The following is a 17,130-nucleotide window of genomic DNA, read 5'->3' on the forward strand; positions in this document are numbered from 1 at the left end:
GTATTGGGTACGCTGGATAGTTGCACAACTCAGGAAGCTCAACACTGTCCAAGACCAATAAAAACACACCTGATTGTCACCTCCTCTTGCTCATTCACTCCCTCCACCACTGACACACAGTGGCAGCAGTGTGCAGTGTCTTCGAGATACACAAGAATTCACCAAGGCGCTTTACACAGCACCTTCCAAACCCACAGCCTCTGCCATCTCGAAGGACAAACATCTGGGAACACTACCATTTGCCAGTTCCCCTTGAAGCCACTACTACCCTGATTTGGATATAAATAACTATTAAGTGATATCACTGGGTAAAAATCCTGGAACTCCCTTCCCTAACGGCACCATGTGTGCCCCTACATCCCAAAGACTGTAGCAGTTCACAAAGACTGATCAACACCAGCTTTTCAAAAGCAATTAGGGATGGCCAATAAAGGCTGGTCTAGCCAGAGACACCCACAATCCCATCAATGAATAAAAAAATGTCTGGAAGTACCCATGCAAATAGAAAAAAAATCATAGTTCTCTGATATAAAGTTCTAAGTTGTAGATTACAATCAATTGAGAAAAGCTCTGTCACACATGAGTACATACTTTGAGACCTTCAGAAGTTGACACTTGTTGCCACTTTATGACAAGTCGACACTTGAAGATGCTTCTTGGCATTCCTTGATATAACTACACTTATTGAAAACTCATGACGGGTCAACATTTGTTAACCAGTTGTTGACAGGTCTTGACATGTTAGACAACTCCAAGGGATTTACGTACGATTTGTGTATAGGCTTCTCCACAGTTAACAGAATCATAGGGCACCTGACCATCCCCAAAAGTATCTCTGGGTCCAACCCTCAAAGTGTCCTGGGATCACATCCACAAGGGTACTTCAACTCTCCAAAGGGGTAAGTGAGGACTGGAGATGCTGGAGATCAGAGTCGAGAGTGTGGCGCTGGAGAGGCATGCAGGTTGGGCAGCATCTGAGGAGCAGGAGAATCAACGTTTTGGGTATCAGCCTTTCATCAGGAATGAGGCCCTTTCATCAGGAAGGGCTTTTGCCTGAAATGTCGATTCTCCTGCTCCTCAGATGCTGCCTGACCTTTAGATTAGATTAGATTCCCTACAGTCTTTGTGAACTGCTACAGTCTTTGGGATGTAGGGGCACACATGGTGCCGTTAGGGAAGGGAGGCTTTTGCCTGAAATGTCGATTCTCCTGCTCCTCAGATGCTGCCTGACCTTTAGATTAGATTAGATTCCCTACAGTGTGAAAACAGGCCCTTCGGTCCAACAAGTCCACACTGACCCTCCGAGGAGTAGCCCAGCCAGTCCCATTTCCCTCTGGCTAATGCACCTAACACTATGGGCAATTTAGCATGGCCAATTCACCTAATCTGCACATCTTTGGACTTGTGGGAGGAAACCGGAGCACCCAGAGGAAATCCACGCAGACAAGAGGAGAATGTGCAAACTCCACACAGACAGTCACCCAAGGCTGGGATCGAATCTGGGACCCTGGTGCTGTGAGGCAGCAGTGCTAACCACTGAGCCACCGTGCAGACCTGCTGTGCTTTTCCAGCACCACACTCTCCAAAAGGGTAACCTGGCTATCTAAAAGACATGCACTAAGAATAGATTTGTTCTTACCTGCTCTAATGTCCACACTTGGGATTCCATACTCCAGGGATTCCAAAACCCATTTCAGTGGAGATACCTGGTCAATTACATGATCAGTTTCCTCCGGGAGCCACAAACACATGAAATGCAACCCAACCCCAGTCATACTCCCATGAAGATGACAGATGCCAGGTTAAGTAGTGGGCCTTGACTTGATTGACTCCTGGCTCCTTCCAGCCATTTTGCCATGGTAGAGTCACTCTCCATCTCAGGGGAAATCGAACCTTGTATGTTTACGCTTCTGTTTGGCATCTTGACCAGTATTTACTTCTTAATCAATGTTACTAAACTAGATTACCTAGTCTTTATCTCATTACTATTTGTGGGAAAAAAAAATCTATGTAGATATTCGCTTACTGTGTTTTCTACATTGCAACAGTGCGGCACCCAGTTAGCTGAAAAGCACTTGCAAATTGTGAAAGGTGCTATATAAATGCAAGTATTTATTGTACTTATATTCACTGTCTAAGCTCACACGCGTTATATCCTAGCACTCAGGTGAGGATTGGATTAGCAGAGACATGGATGGGCCACTGCTATTAAATAAAACTTGGTGCGCATTTGCTGTACTTGGAAGTCAGCAAAAATACTGGTGATTTTGTCAGTCTGTCTCTAATGACAAGCAGGCTGCCAAACATCCCCAGCACTAGTCAGGGGTGAAATGTACTCAGTTACAGGAGAACTGCTGCAAATGACATGCATTAAGAGAGCTTGCCAGTCAGTATCCTGTTTTCTCAACCTCTCTTGTTCAACTCCTCCACTTTTCTCATATGCTTTATCTGAAAGATGTTCCTACCAAACATTTCAGCTACAGATTTTCTGCCTGTGACAGCCCTTCAAACAACAGCTGAAATTCATTTTGCCTTCCACCACATCCTGTTTGAGGAAACTTCAGACATTTTCCAATGTGATTGGCTTGCGCTTGTGAGTTTAACCATTTGAGATCTTCAGCCAAGTATGACCCTTGACTCCACACGTCCTGCTTAAAACACAAATGACTGAAATATATTATTACATTAATGTGTGGTATTAATGAATAAAGTATGTCCATTTTAAAATTGGCTTGTATTATGCAATGAGTGTGTTTGAGAAATTTCTGTGGGTCAGATCTGCAATGGATGGTAAGTTGCACCAGTCAGCAAATATAATTTCAAACTTAGCTGATGCAGCATTTTATTGATAGATCATAACTTTGCTTTCAGAATAGATATTTAGTGCCGGAATGCTTGCAATAGGCAATCACAAATAGTGGTCTTAAAAGTTACGATTTCTCCCCATTGGTAGACTCACCCATAAAAAGGAGAAAGACTTCTGGTGTGACGCACTGTCTGTGTTGACAGAGCCAACGTTAAACAAAGTGGCAGGACGAGTAGTTCCAGTGTCCTGGAGACCAGGAGCAGGAAACTTGATCAGGGCTCAAACCTCCTGAGCTGAAAATGTGTTGCTGGAAAAGCGCAGCAAGTCAGGCAGCATCCAAGGAACAGGAGAATCGACGTTTTAGGCATAAGCCCTTCTTCAGGAATCATCCCTGCAGGAAAAAGTGAGCACGTGGATGTCTGAGGAAAATGGTTGTGCTCATCATGATTCCTGAAGAAGGGCTTATGCCCGAAACATTGATTCTCCTGTGCCTTGGATGCTGCCTGACCTGCTGCGCTTTTCCAGCAACACATTTTCAGCTCATCATGATGCCCCTTATGGCTGAATCCCTGCACTCACCGTGAAGAGCCGTCTGGCTAGGTGAGGTCTGAAAGGGTCGGTGGGAACCATGCCTCTGCAACAGTCTGCAAGGGAGAAGGGAAAGTCATCTGATAGGAGAAAGAAAGCTGAAGGGGTAAACCAGAGCCAGCACATTGAATGTTAATGAGTACGGTGTCTTTTCCCATAGTTAAAAAGAAAATAGCTGGGAACAAAATGTCAGAGTGGTTTCCCGCAGAATGCAATACAAAGCCAAAAATTAATTTGTGGATTACAACAAATGCACTATCATGTAAAAATTCATGTGAAAATTCCAGCAAAGGTTCTAAATGAGCTGGCAAACTACACATACTCAGTACTGCCAACATTAAAGAATGGAGAAATGCCAGAAAATGAATTCATTTTTAAGTCCCACTAATCAAGACCATACCTCGTAAGTATTTAACATGACTCGCACAAATCATGTTTATCTATCTTCGACAGTGCCAGTGTTGAAAAACCTCACTCACACACGTAGTGGGTACATTGGCCACCCAGTAGCCTGCCTATGATTGAGATGGTCTCCAGGTTTCTGCGTTATTTTAGTTTATGTCCGAAGCTGGGACACTGTATCGAACTCAACGTCCTTGAAATAAAGAGGACAAAGTCAAGCCTAGTTTTATGCCTCCAGTTTGCTTTCGACTGTCCTCAGATGAAAAGATAGAATTGAGCTTTGCTTTAAAGGGACCATTTCCTGATATTAGTCTTCCTCATCCCTGGACCCTCCATGAGATTATCCAATGCAACAATTCAAGTCTCCTAGCTAATTTGGGTGGCACGGTGGCTCAGTGGTTAGCATTGCTTTGTCAAAGCACCAGGTATCCAGGTTCAATTCCTGCTTCAGGTGAATGTCTGTGTGGAGTTTGCACATTCTCCCTGTGTCTGCATCGGTTTCCTCTCACAACTCTATGACTCTATGAATCCAAAGATGTGCAGGTCAGATGAATTGGCTATGCTAAATTGCTCAAAATGTTAGGTGCATTAGTCAGGGGTAAATATAGAGTAGTGGAATGGGTCTGGGTGGGTTATTCTTCAGAGGGTCGTTGTGGACTTGTTGGGCCGAAGGGCCTGTTTCCATACTATAGGGAATCCAATCTAATTGACTTGCTTTGGATAATGAAAGCTGCCCTCTGACTGCTCAGGAGATTTTGTCAGTGCTGGATTGTCGTTGGCTGCTAAGTAAATGATTGTCTGGCAAACCTGGGTTTTATGATAGGGCCATCTTTAGGCAGACTGATGAGAGGTAATCACAAGGAAGAGAAAAAAAGTCAGGAGCAGGTGGCAGACAAGGGAGGGGGAAAGTGACATGGCGGGGGTCATAATCATGTGGGTTTGCAAGAGGCTTCTCCAATATGCATAAGTCAGAATAATGTTTCTGCTTCACAAAGGAAGCTGTTTCCAAGTGATCTCATTTGCTGCAGCCACAACTCAGTTATCACACCAAGCCATGAACACAATTGTGAATTATTGTCAAAGGCCCGGGAGCTATTAACTTTTCAGTCAAACTCCTTTCCAACTTCAGAAAGTGGCACTATCTAGTTTGCAGATCCCCATTGCATCCAAAGTTCACCAGGAAGACCACATGCACCTATGTTTGTATGAACTAGATTTTACATGTATGCATGCATTAAAGATTATTTTCTCAATGATGGCCAAGTCCAAATGATGTCTCCTCAAGGAGAATGTGATTGGAACCTGAATCTGGTGCTATGAGAGTAAATGGCCCCAAAACTACTAGCCAATTGAAAGGCAACATCAGCACTGCTAATATCAGCTGCCCTCTGATCTTTCTGCTTCTAAAACTAAAATGATCTGGATCATCAGCTAAATAGCCTAAACTCATGGTCCCCTTCCTCTGACCAATGCTCCTGGTGAGTCTCCCACACCACAACTAGAGTTTGAGTCCCTAAAGTTTCCACCATTGGTGGCTGCAGTTGTACAAAGCAATACTGGATATATAACCTAACACATTGATAAAGTTAAAAATCACACAACGTTAGGTTATAGTCCAACAGGTTTATTTGGAAGCACTAGCTTTTGGAGCACCACTCCTTCATTGAGGCAGCCCTCACACAATCTACATTAGAAATAACTCCATTATAAGTCCAATCTCTTAGAGCATGTCTAAGTTTTATTGCAAACTAGCTCTGACCAATTTTCTTTTGTCAAAGAATATTTTACCACTTTGGAAGAAAGCAGAATGTTAATATCTGTGGTTTCTTTACCTCCCACCGTAATGTGGTTCATTTCACTCCTAATATTTAATTTTAATGCAGTAAATCATTGGTGGTGCCCAGGACAAGACTTTCAGATACCAAAATATACCGCTCATAATCCTGTTATTTTTCTCTCTTATTTTCGGATGTTTTTATTGGCTCACAATATCATTCCAGCCTCTCTTTTTCCCAAGCCAGATTGACTCCTACACATGCCTGACATCATGAATCTTTGCATTTATGACAGCAATCTTTGAATCTCTATAGCTTTCCAAATGATTCTGTGTTTAAATTGAGTTGGAACTGCGGGCTATCAGGAAAAGCCATTATCTGCAGTTGTTTTCCAAAAACAGACAATTATCGTCAGTGTTGTAATGTATTAACAATCTTTAACAATCTGTTCACCATTCATCCTTCCATTAACTCCAACAAAATCATGTTAACTAATCACTCTACACTGAACTTGTATCCTTCTCTGTTTCTTTCCTATCTTCCCTCATCCTTACTCCTTTTCCTATAGTTCCTTGAAAGTGGAGTCTCAGATAGGTAGGATAGAGAAGAAGCCGTTTAGTATGCTTTCCTTTATTGGTCAGAGCACTGAGTACAGAAGTTGGGAGGTCATTTTGCTGCTGTACAGGACATTGGTTAGGCCACTTTTGGAATATTGTGTGCAATTCTGGTCTCCCTGCTATAAGAAGGATGTTGTGAAACTTGAAAAGGTTCAGAAAGGATATTGCCAGGGTTGGAGGGTTTGAGTTGCAGCGAGAGACTGAATAGATTAGATTAGATTCTCTACAGTGTGAAACAGGCCATTTGGCCCAAAAAGTCTATACCGACCATCCGAAGAGTAACCCACCCAGACCCATTCCTCTACATTTACCCCTAACTAATGGACCTAACACTATGGGCAATTTAACATGGCCAGTTCACCCAACCTGCACATCTCTAGACTGTGGGAGGAAACCCACACAGACAAGGGAAGAATGTGCAAACTCCACACAGACGTGTATTTTCGAACCCGGGTCCCTGGCGCTGTGAGGCAGCAATGCTACCCGAAAATACTGGGGCTGTTTTCCCTGGAGCATTGGAGGCTGAGGGATGATCTTATAGAGATTTATAAAATCATGAGGGGCATGGGTAGGGTAAATAGACAAGGTCTTTTCCCTCGGTTGGGAGAGTCCAGAACTAGAGGGCATATGTTTAGAGTGAGAGGGGAAAAATTTAAGAGGGACCTAAGGGGCAACCTTTTCACATAAAGGGTGGTGAGTGTATGGAATGAGCTGCCAGAGGAAGTGATGGAGGCTGGTCCAATTACAACATTTCAAAGACATCCGGATGGGTACATGAATAGGAAAGGTTTAGAGGAATATGGGCCAAATGCTGGCAAATGGGACTAGATTAGGTTAGAATATCTGTTTGACATGGACAAGTTGGACCGAAGACTCTGTTTCAATGTTGTACATCTCTATGACTCTATGACTCTATTCTTATAATTTCCAAACCAGCCAACATCCCTTTCTGGTTCCCATGTTAGCAGATATTGTTAATTATTCTTGCTCCTCAAATCTTCAGATGTATCATCATGATTCCTCTCTATGAATAACAAATCCTCAATCTTATCATCCTGGCAAACAATTGTCCAATCTCCCTCCCTATGTTTGAATTTTTTTCAATCAGATTTCTGCTCCATCTGTAGCATCAAAATCACAAATGGCATTACATGTGGTTGTGAAAAAGGTGAAAGCTTCCCCCTGAGCATTTGCAATCCTTGACATTATCCTCCTCCAATTTCTCTCCACAATCATCCTGTTGGATAGGACAGCACTCACATGGTTCCAGTTTTATCTTTTTAGTCATACTCAGAAAATCATCCAAAATGGCTTCTCTATCTGCTCTCACACCATGAGCTCTGATGTCTCTCAAGGAACTAACCTTGAAGACTATTTCTCATCCACAAGCAACATCATTTGAAAATAGAGCATCAGTTTCCACATGTAGGATAATGACACCCTGGTTTGCCTCACCACCTTTCTTCACACTTTCACTGTCTCTAAATTATCACCCTGCTTCTCCAACATCCAGTACTGTATAAGCAGAAATTTCCTTGAACTAACTACTTGGAAAATCAAAACCATTTTCTGTGGTCCCTACCAGAAATTCCATTCCCCAGCCATTCACTCCCTCACCATCTTTGACAAGTGCCTGAGGCCAAGTCAGACTGTTCACAGTGTTATCTAGCCCCAGCATGAGCTTCCAATCATACATTTTGCATCATTACCATTTGCACCCGTTTTCCTCTCTGTGATATTGTTCAATTCTACCAGTACCTCAGCTCTTGAACTGCTGAAACCTTCAGTCATATCTATTCCAGCGCTATTCAGTACAGGGTTCCAACTTTCTACATTTGAAACCTTTCAAAAAGTCTGCTGACTGTATCAAAAATTTACACTAATGCCTGTTCACCCATCGCCGTTGTGGTCACTGACATCCCTCGGCTTCCAGTTAAGCAATCTTTGACATTAAAATTCTCATTCTTACATCAGCCTCGCCTGTCCTGTAAAATCTACTTGTTCTACAAACCTCCGAAAAATCTGTACACCTTTAATCCTGTCCTCTTGAATATGCCCAGCTTTAATGGGTGGCCATGCTTTCAGATACCTTGGTACCAAGCTTTGGAATACCTCTGAAATTTTTCCTTCTCTCTTTTCACCTCCTCAAAACCAATCTCTTTGACACTAAACTACTGACACCAGGTGAATAATCTCCATGTGTGACATAGCATCAAGTACTGGTTCAGGACTCTTCTGTGAAGCACATTGAGATGTTTATGACATGAAAGGCACTTCACAAAAACAAATTATTGATATTGTTGTACCAGTATCTTTGGGATCTTCCTGGAACTAAAATGGATGGCACGTTTAACCATAGTAACAGCATAACACTTCAAGATAATTAACTGCGCATGAAGCACTTTGTTCCAATGTTTAAGTGCATTCTCTTTATCAACTATATTTTAAATATTAAAAATAAATTACCCAAGTTATAAAATTCTATTATTGAAGATAAAATCTACTGGGCACTCTGTCAAAATATGGTACTTGATAACAGACACAGATTAAACAGTGTTACTAAATGGTAAAGAGGTGATTTTGGTAGGAGGCAGGACTGATGCATGTTGGGCTGTACAAGTTTTACATTGAAACCCAGAAACAATGGGTTTACAAATGTTCTTTAGGGAAAGAAACCTGCCAACCTTAATCAGTCTGGCCAATAGATTGCTCCAGATTCACAGCAAAGTTATTGACACACACACACACAATCAAGAAGTTCCAAGATGTTGTTAAGCTGACTGCAATATTGTCCCAAGAACTACTCTCATTGAACAAGCTGCTACAGAATTTCCCAGCGCCTTACAATATTTGCCGGATGAATTTCACCCTTTTGTATTCTTCCACCCCATTGAACATCTTACAGGTAGTTTCTAAATCCATGCCAGACATTGCTGAACTGCTGCTTACCTCACCTTCTCTTCTACCATGGACACCTCGCGTTATGAACCTTGGTCCCTAGAGGAATATAGGAGCCTCTTCTGCCATTCAATATTTGCTTTAATCCCATTCTGTAACATATCCCGTCAACATACAACCCTGGCCTCCCCAAACATGCACAATCCCCGTCACCAGATTTTCTATCTAAATACTGTAAGTTCAAGATTTAGAAATGTGTGTGCAGCATAAAGCCCCAGAGTCCCAGACAATCCAATATAAGCAACACTCGTGATAACCATTGTGTCCTCGATAATTAGAGAATGATGGAGAAGTGGAGCAAGTGGCCAAACGCTGACATTTATGCCATTTCTCAGGACAGCTCAGGGTGGTCCGGAAATCTGCCTGTTTTCTTAATGAAATTACAGTGCGAACACGGAGAACCTTCATGGAATTTTTTGCTTGCTGCTCTGGGTCACATCGGCTGTCCATTCCTAAGAAAATTTTCAGTGAAGCTATATTAAATGCTTGGTACCATGTGCTGCATTTCAGTTGATTCAATGTTCTGGCATTTCAAGGCACATTATTTTACAAAAGAAAGTTCATTTTTAACATGCTTCCATTATTCCTGTGCTTTAGCTATTTTGATTTCAGTTTTTTTGAAGCAGTTCAACATGAAGCATCTATAACTTTGTGATTCTGTGGTATAAAAGAAGAAAAATTAATGTGGTGTCACAGGAGAATATATTGTGATTCATACAAATAAGGTTCATTTCCTGCTCTGTGTGAACTTTCCAGAAGCTCAGGAATAGGGTGGGCCTCTATCCTGGGGCTAGAGTTTCGCTGGCTTGAGATATTTTATGCTGGAAATCAGGTTTGGGAAACATAGTTGGTGAGTTTAAGTATTTTGTTTACTTTTTTAAAGATTTGCCAGTGTTTATTGACCTGCTGCCCTACATTTCCTTGTTGTGAATGGTATGTGGTGTGGTTGCTATGGCAATAGTCGTCTGGACATTGTACGGTGTGTGGGTTAGGTATTTAGTATGCGGCCTATGAGGCATGTGGACTTTGGTTAGTTTGTAATTTTTGCAAGTTTTTGATACATTTTATATATTTCCAGGTTTATATTTACATATAAATATATAATACATTAAAGTGTTGTTTATGTGAATGGTAGCAATTTGTCATTTAATTGGTATTTAATGTTTTTTTTGCTGAAATGTGGGGGATGCAATTAGCCATCCTACCAATGCTCCTGCATTCAGCAGTGAGTTTGTGGTTTCAAGAAAATATTCAAACCGGGCGTAGTTACAGCTAATTTTATTGTAATAAATTCCTGATGCTCTGGAGTAACATCATTTATTATTTTAATTTTTTTTAGACAGAGTTCAGCCTTGACAGTAATTACGACCAAAATCTGTCTCATTCAGCGGAGCACAAACCTTTTCAACCCCAGCACTGCCATTTCAAGCTTTTTCAGGCTGAATTCCACAAAAGAACTCTGAGCTTCTCACGCCCTGCTGGCTCACGTTGGTGCTACTAAATCATCAAAACAACTCTACACTCCTGTTCACCCATTCCATTTCACTTTCTCTTCTCTTTCACATTTGCTATCTTTACCTCTGTTCTTCCCTCATTTGTATTTTCTTGTTTCAGTTCTCTTACACCTCCTCTCTTCCCTTCCTTCTTCGACAGCTTTCTTCTCCACCTTCATAGGTTTCCAGTCTTTCTCTGTCTATGCAGAAAGGTTTTGGAGTTGGGAAGGGAATTGGTTGCATTGGGTCTCCAAAAATGGAAAGGAATGTGCTAAGGAAGTATGTGAAATTGCCCGCCTGAAATGGGGTCATTTTTTTCTGATGATAGAATCCTCTCGTGATTGACAGCAATGTCAATCAATCAGGTGCAATCAAGGAATCAATGAAGTCAGGAGAAAGTGAGGACCGCAGATGCTGGAGATGATTCCTGATGAAGGGCTTATGCCTGAAACGTCAATTCTCCTGCTCCTCAGATGCTGCCTAACCTGCTGTGCTTTTCCAGCACCACACTCTCGAATCATTGAAGTCAACCACATTCAAGCTAAAAGTATTTGATTTCAGAAAAAATGACCCGTTATACAAAGAGCACATTTTAACTTCTCAAATGCTGAAAATCATTGCAGATTGTTGAAGAATGTCCAAACTAAATTTATTTATTTTTTCATCAACACCATATCAATTGCAAACATAAGAGAGCACTAAAAGTGTTCTCATCTCTGGGATGTACATATTAAATGGCCATTATTCAATTTCAGAATTTACTTCAGTAGGCAATGAAGACCATTGGAACTAGTCACTTTATTCTTTAGTAAAAGACAATTTCGCCCACTTAAAATTGTTACATCTCTCTGAAGCTGACAACACTTCAAATTTAACCAGGACAAGTGATGCTTTCTTTCTTTCTGTCCCTGGGGCCTGTGAAATTCTGAAAAATATTTCTATCCCTCCACACTGAAACATGCAGAGATGTGTTAACAATGTAGGCAAAACAATGTGCCAGAAGTAAGAAGACATGAAAATTGATGGGGAGAGTCAAATTTTAGGGTGTAGTGACAATTTTTGACGTAAAATATTAAAGTACTAGCTACCAGCTCCAGTGTAAAAAATTGCACTAGTCATTACAACATGATAAAGGACAGCTTCTCATTCACTTTAATATTGTGTTTTCGGTACAAATATTGCTGGGGGCAGCCCCAGTTCCAGAGGTAAGACTGCAAAAGGTAAGGGGACGATGTTAATGACTCTGGTAGCAAGAAAATGTTTTTCTGAGGAATACAATTATTGCTGCGTCACCAACTTAAGGAAGGGGAAACACATCCTGGACTCCTGTTCAAAATCCCAATCCAGCTCCCACTTGGGAGTATATGTGCGTCTGACCATCCAGGGAGGACAGTATCGGTGTTTGGATTCTGGGACTTGTTTCTAAGTTCAGCCACAAAGAACTCTATCCTGGGAGAGATTCTGAAGGCTGAAAGTAGCCAGTGCACCGGTGAGGGAAACAGAACCTTGTTAAAAGGAAACCAGAGAGAAGCCCTTTAGGGCAAAACAGGGGAATGAGCATTAGGACAAACTTTTTTTTAAAATTTGGGCGGCCAACTAGCAGTGAGCTTTGCTGAGTTCCAGCTTGGATTTATTTTCTTTAGCACAATGGAAACCTGGATCAGAGCCGAAGGAGAGAACTGTTTTTTTTCCTTTGCAGCTTTTATTTGGCTTGGGTTCTATGGGAGGTAATTCACTCGCTTACAATTGCATGCCAGCAAAAATAAAAGAGTGACAAGAAATACATGCTTGTATTTTTTTATATTCTCTTTCTCTCAGAAAATCACCCGGTATCATACAGCCTGCTTTTAACAGCTGTGCAAAAGACATCTTGCAGAGGAGATCCGAGCCCTTCTCTTTAAAGTGGAGAAAGGACTGTTAAAGTGTTTTCACTCATTAATGACCAGCTTAATAAAGAGATGAGAACAAGGTGGAAATTTCCCATTTGAATTTGAAGTATGGGCAGTGAGCGTGTGGTAATGTACACCATGGTTCAAGGTGAGCAATGTCGCTTGGTCACGTGTGTCTCATTTTGTTGCCTACGCAAACCAATTGATGCAGGGGTTATTTGGCGTTTCGCATAGTGAGACTTTCTGAGGTCAAACACTCCTGTGTCATAATTAAAGGCCAGTTGGACAACTCTTTAGATGGTCACCCAAAAACTCCCAAGAAGGCACCATTGGCTTCCGGGGTGAGGGACAACGCCTTCCAAATGCTGTTCGCCAGAGGCCCTGAGAGAAGGTCATTCCTATTCCCAGCCGAACAGATAAGAAGGCCATTTCAGCAAACCCCTCCAGCCTGGGCAGACAGCGCACCTTGGGTAAGGGCTTCAATGAACAGGGATTGGACCAGTGCAGGAAAAAATAAGCCAATGATTTACCATACTCCAAAAGAGTAAATAGCACTTACTCTCTCTACTACTTTGCACTCACAGAGCCTCACACTGTGCCACTCTGCCACTGCAAACACCTCTCACCAGGATGATAGACTGCAAACCTTAGCATCACATACATCATGTCCATTGAAGGGCTCATATCACCACATCCTCTCAAACACCGACCCCTCCTACTCTCTGCACTTTCTACTCAGCCACTGAGGATACCTCACCGCTTCTCACGGTTTATGAATGATCATAAGCTGCTCCTGTGCCCATTTCCATCATACTGAAGCCACCTCTTTATTTAATTGGAGAAAGAAACTAGCCCATAATCATGCTTAGAGAGCCAAGACCAGTGGGGATTATCAGAGATCAAGTTCCTTTCTTGTTTTAGGATTATGAAACTAGTCTGAGGATACTATTCCTGCGCTGATGGGGACACACCAGTGGGCTACCAATTCAGTCAGGAATATTGTCTTCTGCTCTTCTCAGATGAACATGAGCCTTAACACAAAATTCTCTCCTTCGGCACCAATTCATGCTCTTCTCTTCTGCAGGCATTAATGGCACTCATGATCATCAGTTAGGAAGAAGATATATCTTGAACACGTCCTTGCCTGCACTAGGAGATAGTGAGGACTGCAGATGCTGGAGAGTCAGAGTGGAAAACGTGTGGTACTGGAAAAGGCACAGCAGGGCAGGCAGCATCTGAGGAGCAAGAGAGTCGATGTTTCAGGCATAACCCTTCTTCAGTGCCTGCACTACATCTGGGACTGAAGACTGTGCGCCTTCAAAGGACACACAACATGGCTTTCAACAGCACCCTCTGCCAGCTCAGAGGTAATCAGCTCAGTTGGGTCCCTTCTCTGGATTAAACTTGGGGCAAGAAACATAGCTGAATATCCTCTGATGAAACTGTAGGGCCTATAGTTAATTAGAGACCGTTGCCGATTGGCATAATATTGCAATAGCAGGCCTCTGTTTAGACCATTTCTTTATGACAGGAGAAATGTCTAGAAAGGTATGTCTAGGTAGGTCCTCAGGTAAGCTGGTGAGACACTTCATGTGCAGGATGGTTAGTAAGCTTGCTTTCCCAGCTGGAAAGCACAATATGCAGGAGCTGACAAGCTTACACAGAAAGGATCGAAAGTGCATCTTTGCACAAATTATTCATTTTTCTGGATTGAGGTTGATCCCAGCAACTGTACCCATATTTTTCATGTGGCATTAACATTTCATTTACCTGAGGTCATCAAGTACAAATATGTTAATGAGGAGAATGGATAACCAGAGTCTGCATCAAACAATTCATGGCTAAGTGCAAAATCCAAATTGTTGTGCCTCAGCTTAGAAACTCAGCTGGATCAGTAATATTCACTTACATGTGATGAGAGCAAAGCTGACAAATATCGCTCCTCTCTCACTGTCCTTGAACTGATTGGTTTTTTAGGCCATTAAAAAGGGCTGTTACATGTAGAGTCACATGTAACAATGGCAAATTTCCTTCCTTAAACAACATTTCATAGCGGATGGATTGTTACAAAAGTCAACAATGGTCGCCACTTGACTGGCTTCTTTTGATTCGAGATTTTTTAAAATTAAGTTTTGCCATCTGCTATGGTGGGGTTCAATGTTCCGAGACCATTAGCCTATGGCTCTGGATTACAAATCCACTATACTACCATCTTCCTTTAAGCAGACATATGGTGACTACAGGTGTAGGTTAGAGATTAAGACTATTCTTTCAAAACACTTTCCAGACCAACAAGCTCTATCACATTGAAAGAAAAAGGCAATGGACGATTGAGATTACTGCCACCTACAAGTACCCATTTAATTCACAGACCATCTGTTGTTGCTGACTTGTTACTATATTGCCATGACTGTCACTGGGTCAAAATCCTGCACATTTCTTTCTAAGAACATTTTGATGAGTTTGCAACTGATGGACTTCAGCAGTTTATAAAAGTTGGGTGATTAGACAACACTCGTATCCCATAACAAATAAAAAAAGAGTATCTACCACTGTTGAAAGTTTCTATTTTTCTCATGTCAGCCATCCTAGATCTTCTGTGACTACTTATTTGTCAAAACCACAAATGAGATGAATGACCAATTAATGTATTTTGGATTTTGTTGATTAAGCGATAAATACTGGTCTGGACATAGAAAAGAATTTACTAGGTAAAAAGAAGGAAACCAGAGTCTAGATTAGAGTGGTGCTGGAAAAGCACAGCAGGTCAGGCAGCATCCAAGGAGCAGGAAAATCGACATTTCGGGCAAAAGTGCTTCATCAGGAATAGAGCCCTGATGAAGGGCTTTTGCCTGAAACGTCGATTTTCATGTTCCTCGGATGCTGCCTGACCTGCTGTGCTTTTCCAGCATCACTCTAATCTAGATAGAGAAGAACTTCCCTGCTGTGCTTCAAAATATTTCACTTACATCCACCTGTGATGGGAAAATGGGCTTCACTTTGGATGCCCTATTCAAAGGCAACGTTTCGAATTGTGCAGCACACTCTCAGTACTGGACTGACCTGTCAGCTTAGGCTAATTGGCTAAGGTCTGTGACAAGTTAGAATCCACAATGTTTTAACTTAAAACCAAGCATTCTTCCACCAAACTAAACCTGTTTTTCCAAGAAGCCCTTTACTTTGAGCTTCAGTAAAGCCCCATGACATATGGTTTAAAGCTCAATATCTAACTCACTATATTACCGACTTTCCTTCTCTCCCTTTCTCACCCCAGCCACCATATTTACATTTTTAAAAAATTATTTTGCTTCCTCTACTAAGATTTCCAGGCCAGAGCTCCTGGAAAAAGACCAAGATGCTTTCATGTGCGATGTGATTAGATTCTCATGGATTTTGGATGTGCACCTGATGCAGCCACAGAGAGTCAGAACATTATGTCATTCACATCTGCCACAAAACACACCACTGCCAAGAAGTAATCAGCTGTAACAAATACTCAAACAGAAAAAATATTACTCATCCACCACAAATGATTAGCTAGCACACCCTGAACAGCTCAGTCAGACTTTATTATATTAATCATCTAATCTTTTGACAAACTGCAGCTTTCAGAATGATAGGGTATTCTGTTGCTGTAAATATTTGACATAACTTAATTACCATCAGAATTTGTTTGTTGTGAAAGGCCCTGTCATATAGGCTTTATCTCTCCCTCTGCCCCCTATTTGCCATCTATTTTGAATTTAACTCAAGTAAAAGAAAGATCAGTGCATTTTTAAAATATTGTTTACAATTGCCCTTGGCACCTCTCAAGAAGCACATGAAAATAATTCAGACACAAGGGGAATTTATTCCACTCTATACAGTGAGCACAGGGCACAAGTACTTCAATGTGAAGGATTTTGGCTTTCCACCTCAGATCACCATTTTAACTTCTCACTGCAATTTGGTTGTGGAGGTAGATCAGTTGCTCACAAACTTATACAAAACAGAAGTAAAGGAGCTCAACTGAATTTTAATCCTACAAAGAAGACGCTGATTCAATCAAACTGCCTACAACTGCACAGCACCACCAGCAGAAGGTGATATAACACCTTCTCTGCTACTGTTCGAGCATTGTTGGTGAAAATGTTTCTCTCCCCGTCAATAGTCAAATTTTCTTTGAAAGGTCCATTAACCTCAATGTTCTGAATCTCTGTGTTAATGATTAGATTCCCTACAGTGTGGAAACAGGCCCTTCGGCGCAACAAGTCCACACCGACCTTCCGAAGAGTAACCCACCCAGACCCATTCCCCTCTGACTAATACGCCTAACATTATGGGCAATTTAACATGGCCAATTTACCTGACCCACACATCTTTGGACTGTGGGAGGAAACCAGAGCAAACCCACACAGAAACAGGGAAAAGGTGCAAACTCCACACAGACAATCACCCAAGGCTGGAATTGAACCTTGGACCCTGGAGCTGTGAGGCAGCAGTGTTAACCACGGAGCCACCATGCCACCCAATGTTGAACAAGAGGGGCTATCATGGCTGCTCCTCTTTTATACACCTAATGTTAACCATGATGGGGAGGTGCAGGTGGTGGACTGCAGTGGT

Source organism: Chiloscyllium plagiosum, chromosome 14 (genome assembly GCF_004010195.1).
Source record: "Chiloscyllium plagiosum isolate BGI_BamShark_2017 chromosome 14, ASM401019v2, whole genome shotgun sequence".
Classification (NCBI taxonomy): domain Eukaryota; kingdom Metazoa; phylum Chordata; class Chondrichthyes; order Orectolobiformes; family Hemiscylliidae; genus Chiloscyllium; species Chiloscyllium plagiosum.